At 32.6% G+C, this 14,465-nt stretch overlaps 1 long non-coding RNA gene across 1 annotated transcript; it reads right to left on the reverse strand.

Annotated features, from left to right (window-relative positions):
• Positions 1 to 784, reverse strand: LOC123656938. Its single transcript, XR_006743623.1, has 2 exons — positions 564 to 784; positions 1 to 182 (listed from the first exon to the last, which is right to left on the reverse strand). It is a non-coding gene; the product is annotated as an uncharacterized LOC123656938 (long non-coding RNA).
• Positions 785 to 14,465: the final 13,681 nt, after the last annotated feature.

Raw genomic sequence — 14,465 nt, forward strand, 5'->3', positions numbered from 1 at the left:
TAGGTAGATATCATCATATTTTAATTTGAATATTTTTTATCTGACAGTAGATACTTACGCTTGTTGGAGTTCACAGTATTTGTCGATTGGCATTCAACAAACATACACTTTCTTGGACGCCAACGTTGAATATTAATGCACTTCTTCTGTTCCTAAATTGAAAGAGAGACTTCCACGACATCCTACAAACATAAATACTTAGTTTATGTGCCTACTTGCTACTTACATATAATAAGAACTTCGCTTCTGTCTTTTAATTAAAATATTTAAAAAACCTTAAAGTCTGGTAAACTCAAACAGTGATTGAAAGGAACTACCTACTATTATTATGATTAAAATTAGAAAAACATCTAAGCTACATATAACTACTATCGATCAGAAACGCTATAGCATTTTTTAAAATCAAAAGCAAATATACAAAAATTTAAACGATACGATTTATGGTTATGTTTAAGTTTAAAAATAAGATAGACACCAATATCAGTCAATAGATATATTAAATTTATGGAGTCATTCAGTTAAACATTTAACGACAATAATGATTACGTAAATAAAGTACTTACCACGCTTTACATTTTACGCTACGGTGTTTATAAAAAGTTATTAAACGTATGAATGGAAATGAAATTCGGATCGATAAACAGCTTTTCCCTTTAACACGAAGCCGCACCTACAATCGTCACATGGAGACGAAATGTCAAACGAAAGCCGGCTTTCACGCGCCATTGAGACGGCCCAGATGCTTCTCTGGGCGTGGGCCACATTGTAATGAGATAGACAGCAACACCGTGTCACATATACCTAAATAATATTACCTTCGCTGGCTAAATCAAATGTGCTATTTTGGTACTATTGGAAGCCATTTATCCAAAAGGATGCATGAATATTGCTTTACTAACAATATTGTTTTCGTAAAAAGGTTGATAGATTTTTTTAAGCAAAATTAAAAAATTCTATTTTCACTATACCAGAAAACGCAAACGATTTTTTTTAACAAAGAAGTGACATAAATATTTAGAATGATTGATTAAATCAAAAGACAAAACACGATCTTAAGATTAGGCGGCAACTCTAATGAAACTAATATGAAATTATAAATGAATCTTATTATTTTTCTTTCCTTAACTGTTTTCACGGATATAAATAGGCTTAAACCTTAGGTATTCGAGGTTCTCATTCACACGTCACGGTAGGGTGACCGCTGGACAGGCAGTTCAGAGCAGGTGACCGTAAGAGCGGTCAAGGTGGTCAGACGGCTTTCGTAATCTATTTTACATATATATGTTTGTATTTCTTACTGAGAATCTCGGTAATAAAATTATTAAATGAACTGTAGACGTCTCTTAAGAACGTAGTTTATACTCGTAGACATAATATGTTACAAGATTACACGTCTTGCATTCGAGTTTATAAATTTATAACTATTGCATTATAACAGTAAACTTTAAGTCTTTTTACTTTTTATATTATTCGATATAAGATATCAGAAATAAAATAATTCAATTGGCCTATTTTGCCTCGATAGAAAAGTAGTAAGTAGTAAACTACTATGGTAAAAAAGAGATGTAAGGAGTTATTTTATTTGTCATTCCAAGTGGGTATCGATAAAAATACTTATCATTATTCATTTCACTGTGCATGGTGTACAAAGAGTTATTGATCCAACGTAATTACAAAATGTAATAACATCTTAAGTCAAACGGCTGGCACCACAATGGTTGTGTCCATTCTGAATTATAAGGTTTATTTTTAAAACCGGACAATGACCGCGGATCCGCACGGAGGTTTCGTAAGAAATTTTTAATTTAGTAGCTATTGAACGGATAGTTACATATTTAATATCAGCATCATCATCGATTTCTTCATGAAGTTTAATAAAAAAGTTCCACTGATTAAAATCATGAATTGTTTAGTTGCTTCTTCGATCGATATTGTTTTGTACGCAGCCATTGTTTGCAATGTTTTCGTCGTTATCTGTGTGTTATGTTTGTCATTTTTCTCTGAAACTCCAACTTGAGTATCTGCTAGTAAGCTCGAGTAGCAAAAATTATTAATTATTACACACAATCAGACAAAAGTATCATTAGCTGACAATTATTTTAATCTACTCGTACTATTCACATAATTATTGAAGATTTTATATGTGAAACTATTTTTTTTTATCTTAATATGTAAATAACATGCTGTATATGTGCTGTATGTGTATGTTGCTGTGTGGCTACGGCACTAAAGAATTTAGCCACCCCCTCTCTTCCCGTGGGTGTCGTAAGAGGCGACTAAGGCATAACAAGGTTCCACAACCACCTTGGAACTTAAGAAGCCGACCGATGGCGGGATAACCATCCAACTGCTGGCTTTGAAATACACAGGCCGAAGACGGGCAGCAGCGTCTTCGGTGCGACAAAGCCAGTACTGCGGTCACCAACCCGCCTGCCCAGCGTGGTGACTATGGGCAAAACACATGAGTTCACGTTATTTTTGGCGTCAACTTGTGGAGGCCTATGTCCAGCAGTGGACTGTATAGGCTGTAATGATTGATTGATTGATGTAAATAACATAATTTGTGCTAGTATGACGTTCTCGTTAAATATTTATTTCCATTTTGTGAGTCTAATATCTGTATGAGTCGAATTGCATAGTATCTATATTTCAATTTACCATTATAGTAGGTCTTTTCATAAATATTAAGTAGTGCACGCCATAAAGTAATGTAATTAATAAAAGTTAATCCCTTGACCACACAATTAACTTTAATTTTATTGACGATAAATTTAAATTTTTACTTGTTTATAAAGGTAAAATGGTACTTGGACTACTTTCGACGAGGAACGGCGATAATTTTTAAATTCGAAAACGTTTTTGAAAGTTAAATGTGAACTTTTACCCAAAAACTGGTTATGATCTTGTAAGACACAAAGGTCTTAATCCCCTATTTAAATATTTTGTGCCAATTTAATATAAAACCGACCAAGTGCGAGTCGAACTCGCGCACCTAGGGTTATGATGTACGTAACTAAAAATTTATGCTTTTCGCATTTTTCCTTTATCTATGTTATAAGACGCTGCTTCATACTAAATTTCAAGATACTGAGTCCACGGGAAGTATCTTGTAGGTTTTGATTCCCTTGCGAGTGTCGAAAATCTGCGGCATAAACGGCTGTATGTTTTGTTTGCGTTGGCTAAGAAATTTGATTTTTCACAGCTGGAAGAGGAGTATTTGATATGAATTTTAGCTTGATACTTCCTCTCGTTCCTGAGAAAAAGGCTCTCGACTGACAGACGGACTTCAAAGTGATCCTATAAGGGTCCGTTTTTCCATTTAAGGTACGGAACCCTAAAAATGACAATGATTGCGTACTTGATGTCGCCCGCCATTTTATCAATTCTTGACGATTTTGTGCCTTAAATCTGTTACTCCCTAAGATTCCTCCCAAACTAGTTAGTTACCGAACGTTAAAAATAATAATAATATATTAGATTTTATATTTTAATTTGCATTGTAAAAACAGCATAATTTTTACGTAGGTTATTTATAAAAATGTACTGTGATTCCTTTCTTGATAAAAGGTATTCACTATACATTGATTTGAATAATATAGTAAAGGAAAAATAACTATAAAAATTTTAACTTTTTGTCATTCTCCGTAAATTTTAGTTTAATCGTTAGATCACGTTTTGTCTTTATAGACGTGTTCCAAACTTGACTGGTTAGTTACGTCTGAAATGTACTGTTAAGTTCGATATAAAACCTCCGCCATCGCCTTGAGCTCTCAACAAATAAGTTTTTAATGCTCTTCATGAAGAATTTTAGATATAGAAATGAAATATTATTAAGATACTCAGAGGTTTCTTATTTAATGTTTTTATACAAATCAACGATAAGTTTAATCTGTTTCTGTCATTACATATTTTAGAATATATTTAATGGAAAAAAAAAAACATTACTGATAGCACTCACGAGCTGTGTTCGTGTGCTTCATTATAACTTGTTTCATATTTTGATTATTTATTATTTATTTATATAGACGAAGTGAAATGAAAAAAAAAATCAAATCGTACAAGCAGATACGAAAGCTTCATTTTTTTACAAACTTTTTAATATCTTATGCACGTGTCTATTCTACAAAAACTAAAAGAAAGTGTAATAGAACTGCCTATGTGTCGTTTCACAGAATCAAAGTAGAGCAATGATTTAAAGCTAAGTTTACACGAAAAAGCTTAGCTAAAATTGATTCTTGGATTACTTATATACATTTTTTATTATTTTATCAACGTCTAATATTTCTTAATGTTGTGACTTTTCAAACACAAGCCGCATTGTTCGTTTTTTAACCGTCTTCCAAAAAAGGAAAAGGTTCTCAAACTCTCAGTTTTTGAGTAATCTTTGATAACGCGAATCTACTTGACAACGTTTCGTCTACGATTTTTGTTTTCGTCTACCTACGTTGTATTACTCGTCGATGTAATTTAAGTCGGGTTTTTTTCGTTTGGGAGCAAACACAATTATTATGATGAACTTTTGTGTAGTTTTCTTATTACATACATTCTGAATTAATGTTTACGTAATTATTTGTGTTAAATATAGTCTACTTTATATATTCACTAACATTACATATCGGAAAAAGAAAACGTCTTAACCTACAAAAACTACAAAATGAATTATGATGCTCAACCTACTTGTATAGCTATTTACACACTTATATATATTAATGTTATTTTAATGGAGTAAATCATTTTTATGATCTACGTCTAATGTCGGTTCGGAAATCGTCGCGTGCCTAGAGTTCCTATCGATAAATGCGCATGTGCAGCTCTCGAGCTCTTGATTGTATCTCGCACGCATCCTATCAAACTAATATTTACTGCGCTTGTAGACAATTTTATGTCATATTTTAGATTAGTGTTAATGACCACTGCCTCGAGCGGTTTGATGTATATATTTTCTAAAAATGGTACAGATGTATTAATTTTTTATTAACTTTTAACGTGATATTAGTAATTAATTCGCTGAGAAAGTAAAACGGATGTTTGAGAGCAAGTGTTTACTAATTGTTACTTTCAAGTGTATAAAAACTTGATAAAAAACGGCGAAATTGACGCTTCGACATGACTAAAATTCTGAATTTTTTCGTTAGCGGATCGACAGAGAAACAGATCCTTGTCAGCTTTTGGTCTATATGCTATTGTCTGGTATTTCTAGACTCATAAAGCTACGAGTATATGTCATTAAAACTATCAATTCCGCAACTGTACGTTACGCAAGTGAAGTTTTAACATGTCAATGAAGATTAGCGCATCACTCTACGTTAACAATAAAGCGATAGGCGCGGTGTTTTGTTTAGCTTTCATCAAATTGTGTACCTTAACTGGCTCCCTAACGACGGTTTCAATTACATAACCCGATAACAATGTTCACACACCATACTTTTACTGAATGTTAGTACGTAATGAAGCCGTTATAATATAATAATAGAAAAACTGTTACGCAGTAATGACCCGGTAGAAAGTGCGAGAATATTTGCTATTTTCTAATGTAAATGTTAGTTCTTCACTACAATAAAAGGTGATAATTTAACGTAAAAGAAATGCTCGTTACAAAGCGTTAAGCAAATTTTAAAACAAAAACTAAAGTTAAATTGGTTTTCTGGGGCCCTGCGGTCTCTCACACTTATCATTTTTCTAAAATCGGACGCTCCATAATTGTGTTTGCTCGCAAGCGAAATACCCGACTTCAACTACATTGACAAGTAATACAACGTAGGTAGACGAAAACGAAAATCGTAGACGAAACGTTGTCAAGTAGATTCGCGTTATCAAAGATTACTCAAAAACTGAGTTTGAGAACCTTTTCCTTTTTTTGGAAGACAGTTAAAAAACGAACAATGCGGCTTGTGTTTGAAAAGTCACTACATTAAAAAATAGACGAAAAAATAGTAAAGCAAATACGCTTTATTAGAGATAACTGAAAAAGTACGATAACAGATCTCGATCAAATTTCAAAAGGATTACCTTTCTATTGAATAAATCATCGTCATCGGACCTTCCAGTAAAAAGTTATGGGATAACACACGTAAAAAACCGGGTGTGATTCAGACCACACGGCTGAAGTAAAAATTCTTTAGCAAATTTTTTCTAGATTTCAAAAAATCTATTGAAACATATAGTAATATGCGATAACAGTTACATTATTAAATAAGTATACGCTAGTAGTAGATAATTGTATACATAATTTATACCAATTTTAACATCTTGCTTGCCATTATTTCGCTAGTATCTTTTATTTGAAGTTGTCGAACACCGGTCACTACCATCCGCCTTTTGGGATTTGTTACTCGCATCGACTCAAATGAATAATAGGAATTACTTGTATATTTTTAGTAATTTTGTTTTTGACTTTGGAACCAGCTATATGTTACAGTTTCACTGGCGTCAAATTATATATATCAACTCCGCGTCGCTCCTATGAGTTGTGGCGAGACGTTTAATATCTATATTGCAATCCAAAACAAATCACAAAAATTTGTTAGATACTTATTTCCTCGAGTCTTTTTGGCAATTGTGAATTTTATATTCACAAACTTAGTTATCGATTGTCGTATCAAAATATTTTTAACGCGTAATTTTTTAAATACACGTCGACAGGGAGGAGTAGTAGAAGTAATATACATATATACCTTCAATTAGCTTCAAAAGAAAATACGAGATTCTAAACAAATAAAAATATTGGATGTTCGTAAAACGTGAGTAGCATGCCATAGCATGTCATAATTTTGCAGGTATTTGTAGAAACCTTTTCAAGTTAAATTTTACTTGAAGTATTGTCATGGAGTAGGTATACAAAGTTGTTCCCCTGTCTGCAGCAAGCTTAACCTAGATTCCTAGTTATATTTCAAATATTTATCAAATAACGTACTTACAATTTGAAACGATATAGAACATAAACATTTAAAATAAATATCTTTACTTCTCTCGTCGGCCCTGATACAACTACTTCTTAAATAATTGTGTTTGCTCGCAAACGAAAAAAAAAACCGACTTCAATTACATCGAAGAGTAATACAACGTAGATCGACGAAAAAATAGTCAAGTAACTACGCGTTATCAAAGATTACTCAAAAAAGTAGTTATCAGATCTCGATAAAATTTAAATGTGACCACATGATGAACACCAGCTTTTCATTAAATTAAAAATTATCAAAATCGAAACACTCAGTAAAAAGTTATTGCGGATTTTCGAGAGTTTCTCTGTTTTCTCTGGGATCCCATCATCAGATCCTGGTTTCCTTGTCATGGTACTAAACTAGAGATATCTCCTTTCTAATAAAGAAAGAATTATCAAAATCGGTATATCCAGTAGAAAGTTATGCGGTATAATACAACGTAGGTCGACGAAAAAAGCGTCAAGTAAAAACGCATTATTAGATATAACTCGAAAAGTAGTTGTTAGATCTCAAATAAATTTAAATGGGACCAATTGGCACACAACACCTTTCGATTAAAACAAAATTTGTCGAAATCGGTCTACCCAGTCAAAAGTTCTGATGTAACATACATAAAAAAAAAAATACAGTCGAATTGAGAACCTCCTCCTTTTTTGAAAGTCGGTTAAAAAGCTACTTTATCTCTTAAATAAATAAATAACTCTTTATTTCAGGTAACAAATGACTCATTGGACAATTCTTCTTAATATGAATAAAACAAATACAACTAAAAATTTAAATGTCACCATAGTTTTACAATTACAAAATAATAATAATAATAATAATTAATAATGTGAATATAAATAAAATAATTAACAGTAATAATTACATTATAAATAAACACGCATGAATATTTTTATTCAACTTATTTATTATTATTATTTTATACTTGCTGTGCCGTTTCAGAGATTAGCCGGAACAAACAGACAGACAAAAATTGGAAAAAATGTTATTTTGGTATATGTACCGTGTATACCATAATATCCATAATATGCATTTCGTAAAAAGCGGTTACTTTAATATTATAAACAGACACTCCACAATTTTGTTTATTTGTATCTAAGATTAACTCTCGTATTCAACTTTCTATATACTCATTTTTAAAGAATATTTGAAATAATCAGACAAATAATTTAAAATATTACCATCATTACAGAGGAGTATTATATTAATTTACTCAATGAGTGTGTTCTCATAGCATACACACGAATGTAATTTTGTGCCGTAAGCACAGTAGGTCGTTGTTTGTGACACGACGTGAGGGCGCGGCGGACAACTTTCTTTCGCCTCACTATGGCTTATGTCGGCAACTTGTTCGCGGAATACTTAGAAATAATACCTCGTTTTGGTATTATACGTTATACACGTCGTTCTTGTGCTGCAAAGTCATTGCATTTTTCTTTTACTCGTGGATAATTTGCAAAACGAATAAAATTACAATATTTACGTACTTTATGTTAGGTATAACGCATTCTGGAGAAATAGTGAGTGAAAAGTAAATTTTATATATAGTTTGACTTTTACTTATCATATTTAAAAAAAACTAAGGACGTTTTTGCCAGTTAATGTATTTTTTAAAGTATAATTTACTTTGTTTACTTATCTTTAAAAAAATATTATCACTTTCTGTTTTTTACTAAAAATGATGTAATCTTTATATTAAACAACAATACAACGAAAAATATTACTAGCTTAAGTAAAAGTTAAGTATGCACATAGTCCCCAACAAATATAATTCACAAAGCAAACATCACACACGCGTGACTATTTTTCTTAGGGAACTTTCGAAGAGAACAAAACGGCTTCAGATACATCCGCAATTTTTTTTTATCTTTACACAACTGCTCTTCCGGAATGTAACGTTTGTTAATAAAACTTATATAATGCGATCGCTTTATTATCACTTACATACATTTAACGGTAATAGACGGGTTTCTTGTGCGTGCATCATTCCCGCATAAAAATATAAGTATATATTTCTGACTAGTAAATTACCGTCATGAAAAATATCATTGTGCAATCACATTTTCCGGCATATAATAAATGTTCTGTTTCAGACTTGACAGTGAAAAATTTTACTCAAATTCGTTAAGTCATTCTGGCACGATTGAGTAAGAAACATTCATCGATCAAAACTTTGCATTTATATTAGTAAAATTCATTCATTAACGAGGATTAATGACCCACAATAGTGCTAAAAGATCATGGATAATTTCGCCAGTATAACGGAGTAGATACCTAGGAGATTATATTATATATATCACTAAGCTGACCCCGCAAACGTTGTTTTGCTTTATATTTTATTATCCCCCTTATAACTTAGGGGTATGAAAATAGATGTTGGCCGATTCTCAGACTTACCCGATATGTACACAACATTTGATAAAAATCGGTCCAGTCGTTTCGGAGGGGTATGGTAACTAACATTGTGACACGAGTATTTTATATATAAGATTACAACCTTAATAAAATTTTGAAGACCGTACAAATAGTATAGTTATTTTATGGTTTACCCTTAACCTATGACCCATTTTAAATACTATAAATATTCCCTTGGCATAACATTTTTATGGCTTCGCTTAAGAAAACCCATAAGCTACTATAATATTTTATTTTAAAGTTGTAAATTATGTATCTCCGTATAGTGTACCTGTTATTTTACTTTTATTATATATCGATACGGTTTACGATTTTATATTCATATTTATATCAAAGTGACATTTTCGTTTGTTTTTTGATTTACATAAAAACGTTAGTGCTATGGTTAGGAAAGCAACATTACCAAACTCACGTCAATTTTTTATTCGGTAAGTTCGCTTTCACTAAACGTTCAGCTCAAGGTTTATAGATTTCGTTCAAATTTGTTAACCTTTAGGATACTTATCGTGTTCTCACACTTGTCTCTGGCCGTGTCCTTTAATAATGACTGTTGTCTTTATAAAGTTCTATCAAAATTTCAAACTGTTACATAATGCTGAGATTTTTAACCGACTTCCAAAAAAGGAGGAGGTTCTCAATTCGACTGTATTTTTTTTTTTTTTTTTTTTTATGTATGTTACATCAGAACTTTTGACCGGGTAGACCGATTTCGACAAATTTTGTTTTAATCGAAAGGTTTTGTGTGCCAATTGGTCCCATTTAAATTTATTTGAGATCTAACAACTACTTTTCGAGTTATATCTAATAATGCGTTTTTACTTGACGCTTTTTTCGTCGACCTACGTTGTATTATACCACATAACTTTCTACTGGATGTACCAATTTTGATAATTCTTTTTTTGTTGGAAAGGGGATATCCTTAGTTTGGTACCATGATAAGGAAACCAGGATCTGATGATGGGATCCTAGACAAATCGAGGGAAACTCTCGAAAATCCGCAATAACTTTTTACTGGGTGTACCGATTTTGATAATTTTTAATTTAATCGAAAGCTGATGTTTATCATGTGGTCACATATAAATTTTATCGAGATCTGATAACTACTTTTTGAGTAATCTTTGATAACGCGTAGTTGCTTGACTATTTTTTTGTCGATCTACGTTGTATTACTGTTGATGTAATTGAAGTCGGTTTTTTTTTCGTTTGCGAGCAAACACAATTATGTTACATACCATTGTTGTATACCTCAATTAGTTAGAGTAAGTAAATGAAGTGAGATATTCTTACTTGTTCAAAAAATTACTGCAATGTTTTGTCACTTAAAGAAAAAGCCTTCCATCCAGAACTGAAATGGAATTGAACATTACGATCATTCCAACTAGCGTTTTTACCTTAACTGCAGATTTCTTGCTTCTCACATTTTTTTCTTCAGTGACGTGTCGTCGGTATTACAAATACACGACTTTCCATCCACGTGTCCTATTGATTGATTAATGTTGAATGATATAGAGTCATCTCGACTACTATTACCACAGATTAAATAACATTTAAATGTGTAATACAGATGTTTAAATATTTTGAATCCTATATAAACATCGATATCGTTGACGATAACTACTAGTAGGGTCATTGCGCCTGTTCGCGTCCACCGCCCAATTCGCGTCCATTTTACGGATCTCACTTTGAAAAGTCTCGAAATTAAGTATACTAAGACGCCAATAAGTCGAAAAATAATTACCGGCTAAGACCTCAATGTATAAGAGGCAGGTACGCATAGACAAAAGTTCCGTGCATCCAAGCAATCCTGGGTAAAAAAAATAGTTAGTGAGGGCTGTTCAACAAGAGAGCGCGAAGGCACGGAATAATGAGAAGAAAATAGTGGGCAGCGGTTCGTTTGAAGGTGAGTCTTTTATTGTTTTATGTCTATTTTGGATACATAGCTGTTTCTAGGCGTTGGTTATGATAAAAGGAATTATAATAATTATGAATTTGCTTATTTTTTTTATAGTTAATAGTTAAAATAAGGTGGACGCGAACTGCTACACAGAATTTATAAAACTTCCACTTTGCGTCCGCAGTGGACGCAAACTATACCTAAAGGATTAATAAGAAAACTATATCGCGTCCATTTTTTAAATTAATTCTATAAGTTTAATACATAAAGCTAAAAGTTTAATACCTATTCTACTTTGAATGAAATAAGTAATTTCTTTCTTATTTTTTTCTATTTAAGATGAGTTCTTTGCAGATAAGAAAGAAGAAGGAAAAAAGAACATACACAAAGGAAGATTTAAGGGAAGATTTCCATGAGATCCAAGAGAAGAAGAAATCGGTAAGACAAGCACCTATGCAAAAAATATGCTATTTCGATTGGACAAAATCAGTGGGTGCAGACCAAGAGGGTACAAAACTTATCTACACAAAGAAATAAAATTGGAGTGTCTGTTTGTAATATTAAAGTAACACCTTTTTATTAAATGTATATTGATTTATACACGGTACATATACCAAAATAAGCAATCTCTTTACTGTATGATGCCCTAATAAGAAGTCAGCTTGAGTATAATGCGGTAGTATGGTCTCCACATGAAGTCAAATACAGTCTCATACTAGAACGTGTCCAAAATAAATTCTCCAGGTTTCTTTACCATAGTCTTTATGGCGTGTATCCCTTGATGTATCCAACATTGTTTGTATTGGGCATGGTTGGATACAACAAGTTGGAGACTAAAAGAGAGCTGGCTCTGGCAACTTATATTTTAAATTATTCCGCGTTGTTGTCAATAATCCAGGGGTACTGCAGTGGATAGGTTTGAGCGTACCCGATAGGTATCATCTACAACGAAGACAGCTACCGAGCTTATTTGCAGTACCCCACGGTAGAACCGAGCTAGTGCGCAACGGCCCCCTTGCTCGTTCAGTCAGAACGCTAAACTTGGTGGCTGAAACACTAGAGACCTTCTTTCTTGTTCGTGGAATGAATTCGCAAAAGTTACTTTGTATATAATATGTTATGAGAAATGAATTTAATATTTTTATATTTATTATTGTTTTGTTTTTAGTATTATGTTCAAATCAGCCAATTCTTTTTTAATTATAGTTTACATTTTTTTCCGTTCGCTTTTTATCTCCTTTACTATGTCTAATGAATTGGCTTATGCCTGTAATATTAGATGTAAGAAAATAAATAAATAAATAAATAAAAACATTTTTTAGAATTTTTGTCTGTCTGTCTGTTTGCTCCGGCTAATCACTGAAACGACTGGACTGATTTTGACGTTACCATCTAGATAGCTAATGAAATAAGGAGTAAATTAGGCTACTTTTATTTTAGAAATTTATTTATTTTGTAATTCTACGAACAGAACAACATTTTTTTTATTATAATTATAATTATAATTCCACGCGGATGAAGTCGCGAGCACAGCTAGTATCAAATAAAACCAAGTAACGAAGAAGAAAACAGCGGTATTATTAATATTTAATGCGAATGGAGATATGTGTGCACCTCGTATTTGGTTTCCATAATTATTATTAATCAAGGCTGATCTTTGTGGTGCTGTGTGCTTGCGGCATCAAAGAATATAAACACCCCCTCTCTTCCCGTGGGTGTCGTAAGAGGCGATTAAGTTCCTCTACTACCACGGAACTTAAAAAGCCGACCGATGGCGGGATATCCATCCAACTGCTGGCTTTGAAATACACAGGACGAAGACGGGCAGCAGCGTCTTCGGTACGACAATGCCAGGCCTGTGGTCACCAACCCGTCAGCCCAGCGTGGTGATTATGAGCAAAACACAGGAGTGAACTTGTCAAGGCCTATGTCCAGTAGTCGACTGCGAAAGGCTGCTGTGATTGTAATTGCAGGCTGATCTTTAGCTTGCTTACATTCCTTTAAAATTCACAGAACAGATAATTGTTGAATTTTAAAGGTGGAATTACTATTTACTGACTACATGGGTTGTACACAGGTTAATTTGTTTTTTAATTTTAAGTTCTATCAATGTTTAGAAGAATAAATAGGTGTATTATTTTCTTTATAGTGATTTATTAATGTTAATGTGTTGATTTTTAAATAACTATAATTCTTCAATAAATAAATTATTAAAATCCAATGTCTCTTTAGATTATCATAAAAATATCACCTCTTTATTCCTTTTCTAAGCTGGTGGACGCGAAGTGGTCCAGCGGGTGGACGCAAATTGGATTTTATGGACGCAAACTGGGTAAATCGCCTAATTCTGACGTTTGTATTTAAATAAAATAATAACAAGATGTTTCGAACAAAACTGAAAATTAATCTTTAAATAGACTATATAATGAACACAGTAAATAAATTTTTCATAGAAATTAGTGCGGGGACATTTTTATTTTCTTCTTCAAACTTGCCAACTGCACTAAGTGGACGCGAACAGGCGCAATGACCCTATAAATACATTGAACCATATTCGAGCTACTGGTATCTTCAACTGTTATTCTGTAGTCACAGAAAAATAGTTACCACTAACTGATAACAAGGCGCTGTAATTATTTTAAGATCAAAATTTTTATTTTTGCTAATGATTTCATAAACGTACTGATTGTCTCGACAAATCGGTTCATCTTGACCTTCCAAGTTTTGCGCTCATTAAAAAATAATTACAAACAGCTATTATTGAATAGACTACCAAGAGTTCGTAATCTGAAGGTCTTCTTTTCAAATACTTCAGATTGTATATCTCACTCTTTCCCACGTTATATCTTCACGTTAGATAAAGACAAATATCTGTTGTCAATTTAACTATCTGCTCAGACGTCACTCTTAGGTATAAGGTCAGTAATGTCTCAATGTTAATGCAGTCGATTGTTGATGGGGTATTGTTCGAAGCGGTATAAATTAATGTGACTCCCACGCCCATTGTTTTTCAGTCGTTCGAACCCACGCGCACTAAGGGAAATTTACAAAATATAGTATAGTACATATTATGGTAGATGAGCGCAAAGCGCGAGTCGTACTTACTAATATAAACTATCGTTTTTAATTTATTAACTTCATTATTTTAGTCTAAGATCAGAACTAGACATTACGAACACCTCCATTTATCTGCTTAATGGATAAAAATATTT

This window comes from Melitaea cinxia, chromosome 10 (genome assembly GCF_905220565.1).
Source record: "Melitaea cinxia chromosome 10, ilMelCinx1.1, whole genome shotgun sequence".
NCBI lineage: Eukaryota > Metazoa > Arthropoda > Insecta > Lepidoptera > Nymphalidae > Melitaea > Melitaea cinxia.